Below are 23126 nucleotides of genomic sequence, written 5' to 3'. Positions count from 1 at the left end.
GAGTTTGAGCTGTTATTGAAGTCTACTGGAAAGATAACTATTAAGGTGGTTTATTTGTAATTGTTCATTGTAAACATGGTTAATTTTAAATATTTTCAATTGACTAACTTTAGAGTTTGAAATATAGTACACTTTCAGTGAAATAAACCAACCTATTTTGAAGAAGGATATGATTAAAAACTTCAATAACTCCTATCTGAAATTGTTTACCAACTATGTATGTGTTGGTTGCTCAGTCGTGTCCAGCTCTTTGTGACCCCATGGACTGTAACCCACCAGGCTCCTCTGTTGATGGGATTTCCCAGGCGAGAACACTGGAGTGGGTTGCCATTTTATTCTCCAGGGGATCTCTCTGATCCAGGGATCAAACCTGTAATGTCGGCTTAATAGCAAAATTAATTTTTTTAAGTAGGTATAGTTTCTTTAAAGTAAATGTAGTTTCTGTATCTCAGGAATGTTTTGAACATTACATTATAATGCAATTCTCAGTATATTACATTAAAGTCAAAGAATGAAATTTTTGAGTGTTTATGAGTTCTCTCACATTTTAGGCAGATGACAGTATAGTTAATTTTAGAGGTTTATCATTTGATAATGACACTGAGTTCAATGCAGATTTAATATCCACTTATGCTAAGCATGTATCTAAAGGTTCTTTTCAAATATGCTTTTGTCTTGAAATTTTTTTCATGTCTCAGATAATGGATGTGTTTCTAGCTCCTTAAAAGTTCTTTTTATATGATGAAAATATCTATCCCAAATAAATTTCTATTCCAATGAAGGAGAGAATTGGACAGATAATCCAAAACTACTGTGCATCAATGTGGATTTTTTTTTTTAATTAAGATTTTATTTTTCTGAAACAGTTGTAGGTTCACAGTAAAGATTTCCTAAGCAACCCCTGGCCTTACAAGTGCATAGCCTCCCCTGTTATCAACACCCCTCATCAGAGACGTACATTTGTTACCATTGAGGAACCTACATTGATGTGTCATCGTCACCCGAAGTCCATAGTTCACATAACAGTTCACTCTTGATGTGGCTCATCCCATAGGTCTGCACAAATGTATAATGACATGTATCCATCTATCTGGCATTTTCACTACCCTAGAAACACTCTCTGCTTCTCCTGTTCCTTTCCTGTGCCCTCGACCCTGCCAAGCACTGATCTTTTTACTGTTTCCATAGTTTTGCCTTTTCAAGCATGTTGTATGGTTGGACTCAGGCAGTATGTAGCCTTTTTCAGATTGACTATTTCACTTGGTAAGCCGATTTTAGAAAAGGCAGAGGAACCAAAAATCAAATTGCCAACATTTGCTGGATCATGGAAAAAGGAACAGAGTTCCAGAAAAACATCTATTTCTGCTTTGTTGACTATGCCAAAGCCTTTGACTGTGTGGATCACAATAAACTGTGGAAAATTCTGAAAGAAATGGGAATACCAGACTACTTGACCTGCCTCTTGAGAAACCTGTTTACAGGTCAGGAAGCAATAGTTAGAACTGGACATGGAATAACAGACTGGTTCCAAATAGGAAAAGGAGGACATCAAGGCTGTATATTGTCACCCTGCTTATTTAACTTATATGCAGAGCACATCATGAGAAACGCTGGGCTGGAAGAAGCACAAGTTAGAATCAAGATTGCCAGGAGAAATATTAATAACCTCAGATACGCAGATGACACCACCCTTATGGCAGAAAGTGAAGAGGAACTAAAAAGCCTCTTGATGAAAGTGAAAGAGGAGAGTGAAAAAGTTGGCTTAAAGCTCAACATTCAGAAAACAAAGATCATGGCATCCGGTCCCATCACTTTATGGGAAATAGATGGGGAAACACTGGATACAGTGTCAGACTTTATTTTTGGGGCTCCAAAATCACTGCAGATGGTGATTGCAGCCATGAAATTAAAAGACGCTTACTCCTTGGAGGGAAAGTTATGACCAACCTAGATAGCATATTCAAAAGCAGAGACATTACTTTGCCAACAAAGGTTCGTCTAGTTAAGCTATGGTTTTTCCAATAGTCATGTATGGATATGAGAGTTGGACTGTGAAGAAAGCTGAGCACTGACGAATTGATGCTTTTGAACTGTGGTGTTGGAGAAGACTCTTGAGAGTCCCTTGGACTGCAAGGAGATCCAACCAGTCCATCCTAAAGGAGATCAGTCCTGGGTGTTCTTTGGAAGGACTGATGCTAAAGCTGAAACTCCAGTACTTTGGCCACCTCATGCAAAGAGTTGACTCATTGGAAAAGACTGTGATGCTGGGAGGGATTGGGGGCAGGAGGAGAAGGGGACGACAGAGGATGAGATGGCTGGATGGCATCACCGACTCGATGGACATGAGTTTGAGTGAACTTTGGGAGTTGGTGATGGACAGGGAGGCCTGGCGTGCTGCGATTCACGTGGTCGCAAAGAGTCAGACATGACTGAGTGGCTGAACTGAACTGAACCTACATTCAGGGTTCCTCTATGTCTTTTCATGACTTCATAGTTCATCCCTTTTTAGTATATAGGATGGTAATATTTCAAAGGCAGGTTTGCCTTATTAGTTTGAGTGAAGTTTAAAATGTTTAACATTTTAAACTTAATTTCATTAAATATTTCTTAAAATGTGTTGGGAAGGAGACTTATAGTATAATATAAGTCTATTTTTTTTTTAGAATAATTCATGATGTGAGTAATACAAAAAGAAAAAGATCAAGACTTGATTTCTTTATCAAACTTTTAGGTGACTGATGTCTTCTAAATGGTTGTGAATTATTAAAAAATCTCTTTACTTGAACATACTAAATTTTTTAAAAACAGATGCAATAAAATTTTTCCTTTGCCACATAATGTTTACTTTTGGAAGATACAGATTAAAGTTATATTTTTCCCTCGATAGTATGGATATGGCTTCATTGTATGTAAACACTAGCAGAAGAATCACAGTAGAGAGAAATTTTAGCTGAAGAGACAAGAAGGCTACTCTGAGTACTGCAAAATAATGCTGTATTTTAAAATAGATTATTGTTCCTGTGAACGAAGGGTGGTAAGAATATGCCACCTAGAGACTATCTCCTTGACCCAGGGTTGTTTTGAGCTGATCGTTACAAAAGCAGCAGACACAGGAGAAACTTTAAAAATAATGATTAATTTTTGGTAGAGAAAATTTCCGTTTATAAAGGAAATCTCCGTTTGTAAATGTCTCCATCTCTGTACCAAGAACAGAAGGATGACTAGGCTACAAGGAAGCTTCTCAGTGGAGAAGGCCACGATTTAAGTCCTTTTAGTAAACCTTCCCAGGTGGCCCTGTTGCTGCTGCTGCTGTTAAGTCGCTTCAGTTGTGTCCAACTCTGTGCAATCCCATAGAGGGCAGCCGACCAGGCTCTGCCATCCCTGGGATTCTCCAGGCAAGAACACTGGAGTGGGTTGCCATTTCCTTCTCCAATGCATGAAAGTGAAAAGTGAAAGTGAAGTCTCTCAGTCGTGTCCAACTCTTCGAGACCCCATGGACTGCAGCCTACCAGGCTCCTCCGCCCACGGGATTCTCCAGGCAAGAGTACTGGAGTGGGTTGCCATTGCCTTCTCCACAGGTGGCCTGAGTGGTAAAGAATTCGCCTGCCAATACAGGAGACGCAAGAGACTTAGGTTCAATCCCTGGGTCTGGAAGATTCCCTGGAGAAGGGCATGGCTACTCACTCCAGTATTCGTGCCTGGAGAATCCCATGGACAGAGGAGTCTGGTAGGCTATAGGCCATGGGGTTGCAAAGAGTCAGACATGACTGAGCAACTAACACTTTATTTTACTTACAGTAAACTTCGTAGGTGGCCCTAGTGGTAAAGAATCTCCCTGCCAGTGCAGGAGACTCAAGAGACTTGGGCCAGATGCCTGGGTGGGGAAGATCCCCTGGAATAGGCCAAGTGGCAACCCACTCCAATATTCTTGCCTGAAAAATTCATGGACAAGAGGAGACTGGTATGATCAGTCCATGGGGTCACAAAGATTCAGACTCGACTGAGCACATAGTACGTCTTACTCTTGTTTACTACACTTTCCCGGTTGCTTTCCCATAACTGGACTCCTATATATTCTCCTCTCTTTGGCCAAAGATGGATTTAAGCCTGGTATTCTAAGGGCTTCCCTTGTGGCTCAGCTGGTAAAGAATCTGCCTGCCATGCGGGAGATCTGGGTTTGATCCCAAGGTTGGGAAGATTCCCTGGAGAAAGGAACAGCTACTCACTCCAGTATTCTGGCCTGGAGAATTCCAGGGTCACAGAGTCAGATACAACTGAGCAACTTTCACTTACCAAGTATTCTAAGCCAACTTTGACAGTTACTGATTTTCCGCTGAGTATCTCCCATGTATACATTATGTATACATGTTAGTAAACTTCTGTTTGCTTTTCTTTTTCAGTCTGTCTTTTATTACAGGGCTCCCCATAGAGAATTTAGAAAGTAGAAGGAAAATACAGTTCAACCACTTCAATTGAAATAATTTTTAAATAAACTCTCCAAACAAGTAAGAATAAATGTCTTAAAAGCTTATGGCATAAAATCATGTCATAAACTTATAGGAGATATTAATAAAATTAAAGAATTGTTTTATTAAAATTATTTCAACAAGGCCATTAAGCATAAGGAATGAATTACATAGAAATATTTGATTTTATTATAGACTGTTAAGGAAAAAAATAACTTACTTTTCCAAAACTATGAGACTTGTATTTGATAGTTTCCTAATCCTCAAAGTGATTTATATCTAATAACTCCATGTAACCAATCTTTTAATTTCAGTTTCATTGGGAGGGGAGGATATTTGGATCTTAGTAAGTATGGTGTCAAGTCAGATTTCTGAGCATCATGTAAACTGAGGTACATGTTTGTCAGTCGTGTCCGACTCTCTGTGATCCCATGGACTGGAGCCCACCAGGCTCCTCTGTCCACGAGATTCTTCAGGCAAGAATACAGGAGTGTGTTGCCGTTTCCTTCTCCAGGGGAATCTTCTCTACCCAGGGGTCAAACCCTTGTCTCCTACATTGCAGGCCGATTCTTTACTGTCTGAGCCACTCGGGAAGCCCAGGTAAACTGAGAGTCTGGACATTTTCTGATATCTCCTTGCATTAGTTATCACTCTTGTTTTGAAAGTTTTCCAGGGGAAAATAATGCTGACCGTACTTCCTGGTAGGAAACTAGGAATTTGTCCACATTTGTTCAGGCGTTAAAACAGGTCCAAAGTTCCTTCCTAAAGTTCCTTCTGCCATGAGTTTTTGCTCATGGCAGAAGTGCTAATCCAATGTTCTTTGCCCTCTTATTCCAATAAGAACCTTGATTTTTTTAGTGGACATTTTGCCCATGAGCAAAAATATTTTATTTCTTAGAAGCACTTATGGATAAACATAGTCAATGACCAAGCTTTGGCCATTGAGTTGTAATTGGAGATATTGTATGCAACTTCTCCAATATTTACTTCTTGGACCCCTTTATTGTTCCTTCCCAATGACTAAAATGCAAAATTTATGACCAGAAAATGAGACAATACACTATAAGTGGTCAGAATAACTTGGGAGCCCTATGAAAAGGGAGTTGCCACACTAATACCAGACTAATAGGAGTTTCTTTTCTCTAATAGAGAAAGAAATTTCTATGGTTTAATTAACTATGAGTTTGGTTTATTTCCTTTTTCTTTTTTTACAGTCACATACACTCAGTCACTTCAGTTGTGTCTGACTCTTTGTGACCCTATGGACTGTAGCCCATAAAGCTCCTCTATCCATGGAATTCTCCAGGCAAAAATACTGAAGTAGGTTGCCACTTCCTTCTCCAGGAGATCTTCCTGACCCAGGGATCGAACCCTTGTCTGTTATGTCTCCTGCATTGGCAGGCAAGTTATTTACCACTAGCGCCACCTGCTGACGCTGGTGAACTTAATTCAAACTTTCAAAACAAGAGTGATAACTAATGCAAGGAGATACCCAGATTTCTGTTGAGCTGGGGCAAGAAATATTTGTCCTGCATGTTTTATATACATGTATGTAATGACAAAACTGCAGAGCTTAATGAAAGATACAAAAGACTTAGATAAAATAGGCACATATAGATTTCTCCACCTGCAAATGTTTTAATAGGTCCTATTAAAAACTTTGCTTTGTTCCTTGAGTTGTCTTCTAACCAGTGCTGACATAAACTTGGTTGAATATTTCAGATTGATATTCAGCTAACATTTGTATTCAGGGCCCATTACGTATTAGGAAACTTCTGATCCTTAATCATTTATATTCCTCACAATGACCCTGCAGGATATGTGGTATTTTTGTAATTTTACCGTGAGCCACTTCCTTGGTGGCTCAGATGGTAAAGAGTCTGCCTGTAATGCAGGAGACCCAGGTGTGATCCTTGGGTTGGGAAGATCCCCTGGAGAAGGAAATGGCCACCCAGATTCACTATTCTTACCTGGAAAGTTCCATGGACAGAGGATCCTGGTGGGCTACAGTTCATGGGGTCGCAAAGAATCCAACACGACCAAGGGACTTCACTTTCAATTTCACTAAGAAGCTCAAAAGAAATAGAGTGTGTTTAAGGTGTTCCTGCTGGTGAGTGGTGGAGTGGTGAGTGGTCGGTTTGGGTTGGAATGTGTTCCTTCTATAACATGCAGAAAAGAGGTCATTCAACTTTAAAGAAACTGCCTGCATGCCAGAGATGTAGGTTTAATCCCTGGGTCAGGAAGATCCCACGGAGAAGAAAATGGCAACCCACTCCAGTATTCTTGCCTGCGAAATACTATGAACAGAAGAGTCTGGAAGACTACAGGACTTGCAAAGGGTCAGACATGACTTAGCAACTAAACAACAACAGCTTTTCTTGAATTTTCATAAATGGACCTAAGTGCCATAAGATGTAATCATTTCATTCATAGATGACATTTTTTTTAAAGTTCTTATCTATATTTTATTGAAACAAATTAATGTGTAATACCAACCACAAAATTATTTTACTCTTCATGGCCATATAATGCATACAGTCCCAATTTCTGATTAAATCATTTCAAGAATGTTTGGTCAACTAGTGTGTGTGTGTGTGTGTGTGTGTGTTGTTAGTTGCTCAGTCGTGTCCAATTCTTTGTGACCCCATGGACTGTAACCCACTGGGCTTCTCTATCCATGAAATTCTCCAGGCAAGAATACTGGAGTGGGTTGCCATTCCCTTCTCCAGAGGAACTTCCTAACCCAGGGATCGAACCCTGGTCTCCTGCATCACAGGCAGATTCTTTACAGTTTGAGCTACAGGGAAGTCTGTCACCTAATATGTCCCCTTATAAAAACTTTCCTGCCTGGGTGTAATGTCTCTAGCTGCTTCGTCATTCATTATATTATGTGACCTGAATCCCTCACATTTCTAGTTTTTCTGATGTGGACTAAAATCTTACTTCTTTCATTGTGTTTGGCTGGGTTGCTTATTTATTTAATCAGTTCACATTTAACTTCTTCTAAGTATGGCAATACCCACTCTAGTATTCTTGCCCATGGACAGAGGAGAATTCCACGGACAGAGGAGCCTGGCGTGCTATGGTGCATGGGGTCGCAAAGAGTCAAACATGACTGAAGCAACTTAGCACAGCACAAGTACTCTAGTTCCATATAGAGTCTCCATTAGTAAACACAGAATACGATTTAACCTGAAAAGTAGCAAAGAAGTAGGACTTTTAATAAAATGTTCCTTAATGACCACTGTCATGTCAAAGAGAGCACATGGAAAATAGAGAGTCTGTATTAATTTTTTCTTAGATAATAGATATATGCTTATAATTTGAGTGTGATAGAACTGACTGACTAAGTGAAACTGTTATTCCTAGACCTGATTTCTACTGGAAGCTTTGCTTGGTTACCTCCCAGCTGCCAAGTATCCTTATTCCAAGTGACCAATGCCAAGTAAGTTGTTTTGCAACTGCTGGTAAACGCAGTACTGCTGTACTATATTATTTGACACTTGTGTTTTGACTCATCTTTTCCACAGAGTGTTTTAGGTTATCCTCAATGCTCTCCAATTAAGGTTTGGTATATAGGAACCACTGGTTGTCTTCAGATTTCTATGAAATCAAGAGCAAAATAATTAAATATAACTGCATAATTAAATATACAGATAAGCGCATGTTCCACCTGCAGTCATGTCAGTCCTGCCTCGCATAGGTATATCATAAATCCGTTTCATGACTTCATTTCTCCCGTCATCCATGTGCATCGTATTCATATATCAAATTCAGCTCAGGACTGTCTTCTTCTCTGAAGAAGAAGTCGTCCCTCTTATGGTTCTAGCTTCCAGTAACCACTTCCAGGCTTGGGTCCTATAGACTTACCAGGCAGACCTTCGTTACATTCTGTAGCTTATTATACTCTTTTTATAACTATCTGCTTCCCATTTTATTGAGGTGCTGGATTCAGACAACTGGGAGATTTTCTGGACTCCCACCCTCTGTGCTGTGCTGTCTCTCCTCATTTCTCTCTCTCCAGGCAATTATTTACTAAGTTTCAGGAAGATTCTACCTCACTCTGCCCTGATGCGAACGTCCTTCGTTCGCTTTCCTCCTTATTTCGGTGGCGTCTTTCCTTTCGCTCACCTCCCTCACGTGTTCATCGTTGACACTGCCAGCGTGAGATTTCTGGAATAAAAGTCTGATCACATCTCTTCCCTGCTTGAGGTTGATACTGGCCCTCCTGTCTGTGACCACATACATCCAAATACCAGTTATCATTCGGGCTCATTTCTTGCAACACCCTCACTGCACTGCACTATGCTGCAGTTATCTGGTTACCTTACCTGCTTCAGTACCTCCATGGGGACTGGAAGGAGCATTTGGGAGGTAGACTCATAGGAGGATGCATCACATATTTTACATTTTTATCTCATTTAATCTTTGCTCAGCTTTAAGAGGGAAGTATAATCATTATCCCCATTTTAAAAGGAAAAAATAGAGGCTTTGAGAGGCTACATAAGCTGCCCAATGTGGCAGAAAGAATAGGTGGATGAAAGCAGAATAAAATTCAAATCTTCCTCAGCCAAAGCTTATACTTTTATCCCCCATGTCTTTGTGCTTTTCTGTAGGCTGTTCTCTTTGCTCAGAATTTCTTCCTCCCTACTTTTTATCTGTCTAATAAACTACAATTACCCTTCTCAACTCAGCTAAAATGCCATTTTCTGTGCAGCTCTCCTAAGCATCTCTTATTTCCATCTCACCAGATAAAGGCTCCCAACTTGGGCTCTATAATTCCTTATATCTACTGTCTGTAAAATACATTATATTGTACTATAATGATATATTTAGTCATCTTGTTTTCCTTACCAGATTTAAAGGATGGTGCATCTCCCTGTGTTGTTTTGTTTTCATAAAACTTACCACAATGCTTGCACCTAGAAACATTCTGTGGTTAATTTATTCACTAATGGTGTATAATTTAACTTTAAAAAGTTGAAGAATCTAGAAGTGATCTGCATAAATGCTCTTCAGTCAGATGGACCCTCAACACTGCACCATGCTGCTAGCGGTTATTTTCAGCTGTGAAGTTAAATTCTGTCCTTGGAGGAAATAGAATATCAGAATACCAGTAACACGTGCAGCTTGGCCAATTTATTAGTATGAATTGGATTTGGGGAAAATACTGTTTTCTGAATACTAATTAGAGAATATAAATGGTAAACATATGTTTTTAAGCAGGGGAAGGTCTCTAATATGTTGACTTACAAAATAGTCCTCAAGGTTTACATGTCTGCTGTCGCTTCAGTCATGTCTGACTCTTTGCAACCCTATGGACTATAGCCTGCCAGGCTCCTCTGTCCATGGGATTCTCCAAGAAGAATACTGGAGTGGGTTGCCATGCCTTTCTCCAAGGAATCTTCCTGACCCAGTAATCGAACCTGTGTCTCTTGGTCTTCTGCACTGGCAGACACCCAGGTTCTTTACCTCTAGCACCACCTATGTATTATACCCTAAGTAAAGATATTAAAAGGAGCAATGGCCATAAAAGAGTAAGAAACAGCAATATAAAGCTCATGCCCATTTTGGGGGTATATTAAAGTCCCATAAAACAGAACTAATTTACAAAGTTACAAAGTATTTCTCTGAAAAAAATGTCACCAAGAATATAAAAAACCTTTTCTAAAGAATCAAATTAATTATATAATATTATGATTGAATTTAATAATGTTCACTTGCCCTGATCTATATACTGACATGAATGTCATGAATTTGGAGTTTATTAATCAGGAAATATCCATACAAATCTTAATGTAACAGGTTAAAAATTTTTCCAGCAATTTTGGAAGAAATATATAGTGCCTTTTGTCCCCTTAATGGGAATTTAGTATGTATAAATGAAATAATAAGGATCATTTTTTGTTCAATTACCAATTATATTTTTTCACTTCTATAAAATGCTTCCAAACATCTTGCAGTAGTATTGCTTGACTGTTTTTGCAGAACTCTAACATTGCTACCAACATAATCATTTCTTTCCATGATGTCTGGAGCATAAGCTCAATGTATGTTCCTTGGAGGTAGCATCTTTTGATTATATTCTTACATAAAACTAGTATATTGAAGACAAAACTTTCTAAAACTCAAAACTTTAGACTGTGTAAAGGCCACCCTCAGTCTGGGTTGAGATTTACTTTTATAGCACTGGTTATTAGATTTCTTAGCATACTGCCTTTCTTTGTGGTTTTAAAAGGCAGACTATGAATATGATGAACCAAGGGCTGTGGACATATTAAAACGCTTTTAGATAAAACCCCATTCCAATTCCTTTTCTGAACTGGCTTTTCACAACATTCTTTGTTTTATTATTTTTGTTCTTATATATCTTGCCTTCTTAGAGAATATTTTACAACATTTATACATGCTCTCCTAACACCCACATAGGTCACATTTCTACTTCCCTTAATATTCCTTGCAGACTCATATTTATAGATAAGTTCTTCATAATGCGGTTTATATGGTGATGGGGGCAGAGCAGTTGTGACCCTGGCTTTCATTTTTGTCCAGGCTTCAAACGCTAGAATGCATTGTATAGAGAAATACTCATTTCCCCTTCCAACTCCTCAAGCCAATGAGAATGATTCTGAAAGGAATTTCCACCATTGTAAATCAGAGTTTTACCTAATTAGTGACATCACATAACATGATAAATTATGAATTTAGAAGATCGTTATTCGGTAAATGAATGCTTGTCAGTTGCTCTGACGGCAAATTAATCTTGGAGCATCTGAAGAAGGCTTAAAGTAACAGCAGCAGAATCGCTGACATCACTAGTGTACAGAATCTCTTTCTTACATGCTGGTGATTCTGCCTGTCAAAGTGTCATAGTGGTTGAAAAAATGTCCTGATTCGGGGGGGAGGGATGTGCATATTTTGGAAGCCATTAGAAATTAGAAGGGAGTAGCAATTATTCTGTTATGAAATTCCTGTCTTATAGATGGTAAGATTTATATATGGTGCATCTTGTTATAATTAAGTTATAATTAAGAGTAAGACAACTTCCCTGATAGCTCCGTTGGTAAAGAATCTGCCTGCAATGCAGGAGACGCTGGTTCGATTCCTGGGTAGGGAAGATCTGCTGGAGAAGTGATAGGCTACCCACTCCAGTATTCTTGGGCTTTTCTTATGGCTCAGCTGGTAAAGAACCTGTGTGCAATGCGGGAGACCTGGATTCAAGTCCTGTGTTGGGAAGTTCCCCTGGAGAAGGGAAAGACTACCCACTCCAGTATTCTGGCCTGGAGCATTCCCTGGACTGTATAGTCCATGGGGTCGCAAAGAGTCAGTCAGACATGACTGAGTGACTTTAAGAAACAACGTTGTGAATCAACTATACTTCAATAAAAGTAAAAAAAAAAAAAATCAGACATTTGTTTTTTTTTTTATTTTCTCTATGCTGTTCGGTAATTTAGAAATATCAAAAGTACTAAAAGCTAGAAGAAATTGCTTAGACCTGAACCCACTTAGGTGTGAGGAAATAAATGTCATGTGCTCTTTTTCAAAACAGTCTGTTCCTCAGCATCACTGTCACTGACAAACAGACTTGCTGGTTCAGCATCTGGGGTGTCCCGCAGACCTTGGTTGCATTGTTCACAGCATCTTGTTTGGACAGACAGCTTAGACTATTTTTTGATCAACAGTTGCTATTAAGTGGACCTGACTTGACCCCATGGTCTCTCATTTGTAAAATAGCCTAGCACAGTAATTCTCTGCTCTAAATTCTGCTCTCTAAGACAATAAGAAATAATTCTGATCTCTGAAACAGTAGCAATTTACTAAGGCAAATTAGTAATAATTTTCCATAATTTTGACTAGAGAATTCAAGATGGATTGGGTGGTTGGGAACCAGGAATGAAGTTTCAGATAAAATTGGATGCACAGTTCAAATGAGATTATGACAATACTAGATTCTAGAACAGGCTTATGTGTTTACAGCTTTCTGCCCCTTATGTATCTTTGCAGTGGTATCATTTTTCTTATTATTCATTCCATGATTTTCATTTTGATGAACTCAAATATCCTTATATAGAGAATATCACGGACATGGTTGCATGATGAACACTGAAGTGATCTGAGTAAACTTTCTTTGTCATCGTAGACTTTAAGATGAAAGTCAGATTACAGATGTTTGTCTGGTCTGTACTGTTTTACAATAGTTATCCAGAAAAGTTTTCCTTTCCTCACTGTCATATCTTACCTAGATCTCTCTTTTCAACTTCTTAAAGTGCATTTCCACGGGGTTCTGCATCAGTTGACGCGGTAGTGTATGTTATATCACCTGTGTGGACAACGAAAACTCCCTTAACTTTACTGGGCCAGTTTTCTTTTCTGTAAAATGGGAGTCATGCCTTCTTGTATGAAGTATCCTTGTGAAGATTAGAGATGACATATGTAATACTATTATTCCTCTTCATAGAGGCAACGACATGTATGAGAAACAAAAATGTTCAGAAGGGTAACTTGAAAGAAAATTTCTGATCTTAGAAGATCAGTACTAACAGGTTTGCCTATTTTCTTCTCTTTTGAAATGTATGCGTCAGTCACCCTTTTCCTAAATGTTTATTCGGTAGCTACTGCTTGTGTTCATTGGCTAATGCCAAAGTCTCAATGTAGACACTTTCTCACCCATATATCTGCAGATTGGGTGTGGTTCAACTGATCAACTGATCTAGGCTGGGCTCAACTGCTTGGTATTAGGCTATGGATCAGATTTAGATCTGCTCCAAACACCTCTTAAAACTCAGGAACCAGCAAGCTATCTGGGGCATATTCTTTTCACAGTAATGGTAAAAGGACAAGTTTAAACATGGAAGCTCATTTCAATCTGGTTAATATTTTATTGACTAAAAAAGATGGATGGTGCATTCCTAAGTAAGAAAGCAGGGGAGGACAGAAGTGGGGAGTATGGGTGAGGTATCTTCTTAATGGTGATCTAGTTAGTTGTCATCCAATGTAGGCAAGAACTTAAATGGATTCCAGTATTTTATTTTTAAATATGCATTCTATGTCTATATCATACACACTGAGCAGTTAATGAGATACTTTTTAACTCCAACTTATAGACCTCAATAAGGATAGGTCAGTGAATGCGGAAATGTGATGAAAAGAAATTGCACTACGTGGGACAATCTCCACTTCAAATTCTGTTTTCTGTCATTCCTCAAATGACAAGGGTTGCAATAAGACAGTGCCCTGTCTGTGTTTAGGGCTCTGTGTGTAATGGCTCCTGATTTTCCCTAAGGAAAATCTTGTAGGAATTTTATCAGATATATGTATGCATATACATATATAGCTTATATATATATATATATATATATATAGTATTTCTAATTATATATATGTGTGTGTGTTAGTCGCTTAGTTGTGTCTGACTTTTCACCACCCATGGACTGTAGCTGGCCAGGCTCTTCTGTCCATGGAATTCTCCAGGCCAGAATACTGGAGTGGGTTGCCATGCCTTTCTCCAGGGGATCTTCCCAACCCAGGGATCAAACCTGGGTCTCACACATTGCAGACAGATTCTTTACCATCTGAGCCACCAGGGAAACCCCGCCCCCCCCCATATATATATATATATATATACACATAATATTCCAGAATTGCTAGAAAATAAGGTATTACTAGTAAGAACATAATATTTGATTTCAACATGATATTTTATTAAAATTTATGACTGCTATCTTTATCATTAATAATTCTTTTTGCTGTCTCAGTTAAACATTTTTTTTAAATGGCAAAATATACCAATATAACATTTTTTGGCCTAAGATTTGGTGACTATCTTCATTTCAGTCTATTTTTCTTATGTCTGTCATGTTGTGAAATATACAGTTAGTACTGGAGGAGACCGAAATGACAGCAAACAAGAGAACAATGGGAAATGACATTATTTTAAGAACTTGTGTATAAATGAGAATGATAAGTGTAGTAAAAGCAAATAAATCTGGAATGACTTATTTTCTTCAAATACAGAATTTGGAAATCAGGGCAAAAATTCCTGTGGGAAAGAGAAAAGATTAGATGAAGTTGTTTATATGTTCAATTCTTTATGTGCTATTTTGGAAGAATGAGTAAGGAAGTAAAGTTTATGATATTAAAAATGGAAGACATTATGAAAATAACTCATTATTTTATTCCATTGAGAACCAGAGGCTACTTTGAAAAATGTACTGTATTCTTTTATGGAAATGAATACAATCTGTGAAATTGTAGTTATGTTTGGAAGAGGAATTTTGTTTTGAACTCTCTGAGGTTCCAGTGTAAGAAGAAAATCAAAGTCTAAGCATCTTCAGGAGTTTTCTCTCTTCATTAAAATGAAAAACTGTGACAGGGCCCTAACCTGAATCAGAGAGGTCAAGAAACTGTAATTCCAGTCCAGAAAACCATAAACACTTTATATCACTGGCCATTTGACTATAGCTTCACAGGAGATAAAGGGAAAATTGTGCTTCTAGAGATAAAAAGTAAATCAATCACACATAGAATATTATTCATTTCTTATTTTCTGTCTTTGTGGTGATTTATCTCTCATAATTTATTTCTGCAAATGAAGTAAAAAAATATGCTTGGAAACAGACTGTCTTAAGAATTTTCTCAGAAACATACATATGTTGAGAGCAAGGTATAATACTTGAAAAAGAGTTATTGTTATGACACTTTGAAAGAAGTTCTTCATGAAGATAAACAAAGGATGCTAAATAACAACCCAAGCCATGTTGTTACATGATTTATAAATTCATTATTAAATATTAATATATACTCATGTTTATATTATATATGCATGTGTGTACATACATATAATTTAAATATATGTTCTCAAAATAAAATTCTTAAAGCTGTTAACTTGCTTGAATGGTATAGCACCCTAATAAAATCTATCAAGATGCCTCATTAAAACACTGCAAAACTAATGGTTTAGGTGTTTTTATTTTTCTGAAACTCTATAGGCTTTGGAACATGGTATAATTGAAATTAAATTTGCCATAAACATGATGCCAGAAATTAGGATAAATGTCCAGTATTGTATAACTTTGGGCTTCCCAGGCGGTACTAGTGGTAAAGAACTTGCCTTCCAAGTAAGGAGACATAAGAGACATGGGTTCAATCCCTGGACTGGAAAGATCCCCTGGAGGAAGGCATGGCAACTCACTCCAGTTTTCTTACCTGGAGAATCCCATGGACAGAGGAGCCTGGTGGGCTACAGTCCATAGAGTTCTAAAGATTTGGACACAACTGAAGCAATTTAGCACACACACACACATGATATAACTTTGGAGAAATTATTGAAATGATTACAGCTTCATCTGTCCTTTTTCATACTTTATCAATTTATAAATGAAAATAGTTTAGATATAGGATGGTATGTAGAAGAAAAAAATCATCTTTCCCCATACTACATCTTCTCCTCTTTCTTTAACAGATCATTTCATTCACAGCATTTGTAATCAATAATTATTCATTTGTTTCCTTATTAGCTTTTTTTCTGTCCCACTTATATCTACACTACTAACATATGGTAGACATTCAATAAATATTTGTGTAGTGACTAAAGATTCCTGGAGTGAAACTATCAAGTTGTACTGTCTACATAAGATTTTAAAAGGCCTCAGGTTGGGGAGGGATACCAGATCTATTAGGCTTCCCTGATAGCTCAGTTGATAAGGAATCCACCTGCAATGCAGGAGGCCCCGGTCTGACTCCTGGGTCAGGAAGATCTGCTGGAGAAGGGATAGGCTACCCACTCCAGTATTCTTGGGCTTCCCTTGTGGCTCAGCTGGTAAAGAATTTGCCTGCAATGTGGGAGGCCTGGTTTGATCCCTGGCTGGGGAAGATCTCCTGGAGAAGAGCATGGTAACCCACTCCAGTGTTCTTGCCTGGAGAATCCCATGGACAGAAGAGCCTGGTGGTCTACAATCCATAGGATTGCACAGAGTGGGACATGACTGAAGTGACTTAGCACACATGTACATATCTGTCCCAAACTCCATAATTATTCTTTTGCCCATCTTTCTGTTTACTCAGTTATGTACCATCAAATAAAAGATTTAAACTCTTGAAACTGACAACCATGCTTCTTTACCTCCCTCTCATGATATATACACATAGCTTTCAGATAGGGAAGGGTAAATTAAGTCTTGTGAATGAAGAAGGTATTCTTTGGGGGTTCAAAACAAATAATACTAGTAATAATAACATTATTAAGGGTTGACATCTATAGAGAATGTACTATGTGCTTGGGATTACACAAAGAGCACTGCAAGAAACAACTCATTAATCTTCCCTACAAGCTTATGGTCTAAATTATTCTGCAAGATACATGGAGGCAAAAAGGTTATTACTAGCCCAATTTCATGCTTTCAGGAAGTACTAGAGTATTTTGTGTAATTTTATCTCCAAGATGAAAAGAAGATAATAAGATAGAATCTCTATTTGATCTCTAGTGTGTCCAACACTGAAAACCACACAATGAGATACTTTTTCATACTTTTCCATATAATTTTACTCAGTGAAAATGGGACTCAGAGAATTCATTCTAGAATGGGCGGGTGAGAGGGATGGAACAAAATCAAATAAAACAAATCATTTAAATTGGCTTGATAGCTGAGTGTATTTGCATATTTGAAACCAGCGAGATGTATTGAAATAATACTATACAGGTGACACTCATTTTTTTTTAAATGAAGTTAAATTATTGGAGATATGCTCTATGGAAAATCAGTGTGGTCATGAGTTGAAGATGGATTTAAATGGGCTTCCCAGGTGCCACTAGTAGTAAAGAATCTGCCTACCAATACAGGAGTTACAAGAGACTCAGGTTTGATCCCTGGGTTGGGAAGATCCTCTGGAGTAGGAAATGGGATTCCACTCTAGTATTCTTGCCTGGAGAATTCCATGGACAAAGAAGCCTGGCAAGCTATAGCCCATGAGGGTCGCAAAGAGTCAGACACAACTGAGCACACAGCATAGGGTGGAAAGGAAATATAAGCTATGATAAAACCCAAGAGAAAAGTAACAATAGCCTTAGTTAGTGTCACTTTCTATATAATTGAGATGCCAGTCTTCCTTTGAAATGGATTCTTCCTGGACCTCTAACCTGCTGTCCATCCTCTGATGAAATGCTAGTGTCCTGGTATTCAATAGCATGGTCTACAGAGTCAGACACCACAGTTTCATGCCATCTATGAAGGTTACTAATGTAATTTCTATGTCAGATTTTGTGTTAAGACACAGATTCTTAAAATAATCCCTCTTTTGTAAAGCATATCATGGTGGAAACTATTAAATATTTTTTCATTTGTACCCACATGTCAAAAAAGGACGCAGACATAATAACATGGTTAAATGTCATCATGCTGTGGCTTAAGTATAATTCTCAGTCTGATAAGAATAATTAAATATTTGTTTAAAGTAGACTCTGTCCATAGATCTTCAAGTCCATACAAATATAAATGAATCATGATTTTCTTAATTCTAGATTTTCTGCAATTTGGATGGATTAATTTTTCTTGTTAACTCAAAGTACAGGGCCTTCATTTTGATATGATATTCTTCTTTGTCTGATGATTATTTCAATCCTCACTTTTTTTTTCTTCAGTTGCATTTAAAAGGTGATTTTAAAATGGTGTGTAGAGTGGTGCTTGTGATGCTGATGTGATGAACAGCCACTGAGGATCTATTGTTCTGGAAGAATTGTCTCCATGGTGAAGATAGCAAGGTTGGGAGGAAAACAACATATACAGACATCTCGATAACAGCATCAGTTCCAGATGGTCCAAGTCTTGGGTACCATTTTGCAGGGGGGTGGCATCCTCTTTAGTGTTCTTTACCATTAGGAATTTCAAGGATGCTCTTGGTTTTCAGCAGAGAGGGCATTTTCAGCACTGAGACTGAACCTAATACAAGACAAACACTGCGAGCCTGCCTGATTTATGTCACTGCTCCTTTTTCAAGGGTCTCTTCCACATCTTTCTCCTATATTTCACAGGTCACTGTCCTGACCACTTGCATTGTCCCGCTGGCCACTCTGTCTATGACCCTGATAAATCTAGTAATTACTACAGTTCGTGAACATTTGCTATGAGCTAGGTTCTCTGCTAAGCCCTTTATGGACATCATTTTATTTAATCCTCACGACAATCCAGAGAGCTTGATATTATTATCCCTGAGGAAATTGGAGTTCAAGAGGCCGAAGAGTTTGTTCAAAATCATCTAGTCTTCGGGTGGCAAAGCTGGTATTCAAATCCATTTGGTCTGACCCTAAGCCTGGGCTACATTTAAAACTCAACTAGGATTTAAGTGTTATGGATAAACGTGCCCAGAAGTCAAGACAGAACCTAGTTGTAAGCAAAATAAAAATAGGCTAAGACAAGTTACAGTTGGTGATTTTTCCTTAGAGACATATTCAACTGAATAGGGAGCATCTCGGAAAAAACTGAAGCTAGCAAGATTTATCTTCAGCTTTTATACCGATTTTCATTGTCTAATCTCCTTACGCTCCTGTGACAGCTAGTGACCTCATGCTGACCCTGTGTTGCTCCTGTCATGATGAGTAGTGTTAAGTAAACTCATTTTATCTGAATTGTAAGTGACACAGGGCTTTATCCCTTTCAGAGAAATTTACATTTTTAAGAGAGGATATTAAGAAATCATAGGGGTCAATTTAAATGAATTAATCTTAAAGAATGGGATTTTGAGCCTGTTACTGATGGATGAAAAATGCATTTTAGGTCTGGGCCACTTTTCTGTGGCTTTTCAAGTCACACCCTCTTTGTGACTGGACAGTGCACTGCTATGACAGCCAGGATGGTGACTGAGCCTGGATATTCACTTTCTTTTTGCTCGCTTATGGAAAACATATTTTATGGTCAATTATTAGTATTACTATTGCCTTTGGCCATCATTGTTATGATCTAATATGTGATTTTAAGTTTCATATCAGACTTAGAAATACTCACTGCGTAGTTCTTAAATTGCATGGAAAAGTACTTAATTCCTCATTTTTTAGAAAATAATAGTCTAATGAAGATATATAAAAAAGTGTTTAAATGCACACTTGACAGTTTAATTTATTTAGAATTTATTGCTTAAAGTGTCGAGATTTATAGATGGGACCATTTATATAAAAGCAAAACCAAAATCTATCTATCTGTATAGGTATTTTATCTGTATGTCTATACAGTTTATATACCTATAAAACCAAAATGAAATTCTATTTATATGTTTGTATCAAACTGCATTAGATCCAAAGTTTATGTTAGTATTTTTGATGCCTCAAGAATTTATTGAGAACAAGAATTCACTCATGTGCAACCTGTATAAGTTAGAATTAGGTTAACAATCAAATGTATGATACAAGCTAGATTTTTCCAGTAAAGAAGATTTTGCCAGGTGAAGGCAGTAATGTAGCTTCAACTCTGTCATGGTAATAATCTCATTGAATCTATACATAGAAAGAGAAAATAAAAGGAAGCCATCAATCTATATTTTAAAGAAACATCAAGTATATTTTATGGCAATGAGAGTACATGCATTTTCATTTGACTAAAGGAGGAGGTTTCAGTCCCTCAGAAATAAGCCTGGAAAAAAATGCTATTTCAAAAAATCAACAAAAATCATAAACTGCCTCTATGGCTGTGTTTCTGATTAGATAAGTACATATCACACCTAAAGCGATGGAAACACAGGGGTCCAATATGCATGAATTATCACCCCACTCAACCAGCACCTATCAGATAGAGTGATTGGTTCCAGGTCAGTTATTGTATATAATACCACTGTTAGTAATAGACGATGTCACACGATCAGTGAATCTGAGTCTGCGAAGAAAAATCAAGGTTTGCTTTTAAGACTTATGTGAAAAGAAGAAAAAAATACTTTTGTTTGGAAATTGCTAAGCCCACTGGCAATGAATCTGATTCCTGCCTTGGTGAAAAAATAATTGGTTCAAGAAAAATGTGATTAGATTGTGTCCCTTTAGAAATCACACAGGATTGAGCTTTTCCAATTCAGTCTTTATAGTAGACTCATACTAGTTTCAGAAACCCCGCAGCCATCCACACGTGATTGTTCTATTCACAGCCATAATAGCCACGACAGATGCTGTGGACCGAGCTCAGGCTTCTCAGATTAATTGCCATGTAAGTGACTTCCACAATTGGTAGGTAGCAGGTTGGTCATGAGAAATGGCAGAGAGAAAGACCAGATGGGAAGGGTAACATATATATATATATATAGTCCTATAGTCTCTTTTGTAATTATGAAACAATACCAACGAGGAAGGAGGAGAAGGGGACAACAGAGGATGAGATGGCTGAATGGCATCATTGACTCACTGGATATGAGTCTGAGCAAACTCCAGGAGATAGTGAAGGATGGGAAGCCTGGGGGGCTGCAGTCCACAGGGTTGCAGAGTTGGACACAACTTGGCAACTGAACAGTAACAACCAATAAGGAAAGGCTCCCCAGGTGACTCAGTGGTAAAGAATCTGCCTGCTAATGCAGGTGACACAGGAAACATGGGTTCTATCCCTAGGTCAGGAAGATCCCCTGAAGGAGGAAATGATAACCCATTACAGTACTCTTACCCTAAAATCCCACAGACAGGGAAGCCTGGTGGGCTACAGTCCATGGGTCGCAGAGAGTCAGACATGACTGAGTGACTGAGAACACTTGCACTGATGCAGAAGGACCAGCCACCAAGCCATGCATGGGCAGTGGAAAGGCTGTCCACTCCTCTAGCTCATGGCTTAAAGCCCTCCACGATCTTGTTCTACAGTCCCTGTCACTCACCGGCTACAGGGACTCTGTCCCTGTCGACATAGAACCAGAGAACAGGAGGCATGTAAACAGTGGTCCAGCAGGCTCTGAAATTACAGAGGGAGATCAAAAGACCTGACCATGCTCTATTCCTTCAGACTCTATCACCAAGCAGATAAAGGAGAGAGTGAAGGGGTGGAGAAAAACTGGGACTGCTTTTCAGTAAGTTTCCTTTCTGGGGGTTGGAATAGAAACATATTACTCTCTGTGGAACTATGATGAGTGTGAATGATTTTCCCCTCAATGGAAAGAATACTCAGAGTCTCACAATTTGAATGTGAATCCAACTCTGCTACTTACTAGCAGTTTTGCCACATGCAAATTATTTTTACCTTAGGCCTTGGTTTTCTCGTATGAAAAATGAGAACAATAATTTTCTCATCAGAGAGTTTTTCCAAGAATTAAGAAGCACTGGTGAAATGAAGGCACCCCAAAAATGGTAGAAAATATTACATTTACTAATAGTAAAAATGATCTCTTTGAGTTTCAGTTTTTTTAATCAGTGAAACGAACATAAAGTACGTCTTTAAAGGGTTTGTTGGAAAATTATGCGAGAGCGTGCAGAATATGAATGTGCTCTGATACTTAATAAATCTTTAAAGAAATCCTTGTATTTTGACAAAGACTGTGCTAGAAAACCTACAACTTTTACTTCCTAGGAGTATCCTTGCCCCCTCACACAGAGCATTTTACATCTGACATTTCTGGTCACCAAAGAGGTAGCTTCCCCCACTCCCCCACACCAAGAATTCTCCACACCTGGAGAATTCTGATACTCCAGAGTATCAGTAAATTCTGATTCTCTCCACCAGCAGACAGCACCAGATCCACTGGTTAAGGGTTCAGTCCCTTATGACTGCCCTCCCCGACTTCAGATGCTAATCTCAACAACAGGTCCCCAGGTTACTCACAACTTCTATTCAACTTGGCTACAAATAGGGGGTTCCTGGGAGTTGGATACAACTGAGCACACATGCACAGGACCCCCTACTCAGGTTAGACTAATTTGCTAGAATGGCTCATGGGACTCAGGGAAACATTTCTGTTTACCAGCTTATTAAAGGGTATGCTAAATCATACACACGAGCAGCCAAATGAAGAGATAAGGTGGGCAAGGCCTGAGAGGGTCCCAAACACAGGTACTTCTGTCCCTGTGGAAATGGAGTATATCATTCTCCTAGTACATGGATGTGTTTGCCAACCTGAAAACTCCCAAGCTCCATATTTTTGGCTTTTTATGGAGGCTTCATAATGTAGGCATGATTGAGTATTAACTTCATATTCAGCCCTTCTTCCCCCCTCTCCCTCCAAGAGAATGGCAGCTGGAGCTGAAAATTCCAAGCTTCTACTCATGGTTCTGTTTTCCCGGTGCCCAACCCCCTACCCGGGAGCCATCCCACCTCTAGTTGTCTCAGTGAAACCAAAGATGCTCTTGCCCAAGAAATTACGAGATCTTTAGGATGCCTGTCATATGAGAAGAAAAGATGCTCCTAGCTCTTAGGGAATTACAAGGATTTTAGGAGCTTTGTTCCAGGATCCAGGGGCAGAAACCAATATATATTTTCTATCATCTCACATAAGCCAAGGTGGCACAAGTGGTTTTGCAAGAGTTGGACACAACTTAGAAACTAAACCACCATCACCACTCTGCCATGTTCTCCAGTCCAAAGACGTAGGACCCTGATACATTCCCCTCTTCCAGAGCAATACCTGATATTAGGTAGAAGTTCTGTTGGATGGTGTAGAATAGATATTATTGAGTTTGGCAAAAAAGTTCATTCAGGTTTTTCCATAACATCTCAC

This window comes from Bos javanicus, chromosome 24, assembly GCF_032452875.1.
Source record: "Bos javanicus breed banteng chromosome 24, ARS-OSU_banteng_1.0, whole genome shotgun sequence".
Taxonomy (NCBI): Eukaryota; Metazoa; Chordata; class Mammalia; order Artiodactyla; family Bovidae; genus Bos; species Bos javanicus.
This window is presented reverse-complemented; position numbering follows the sequence as displayed.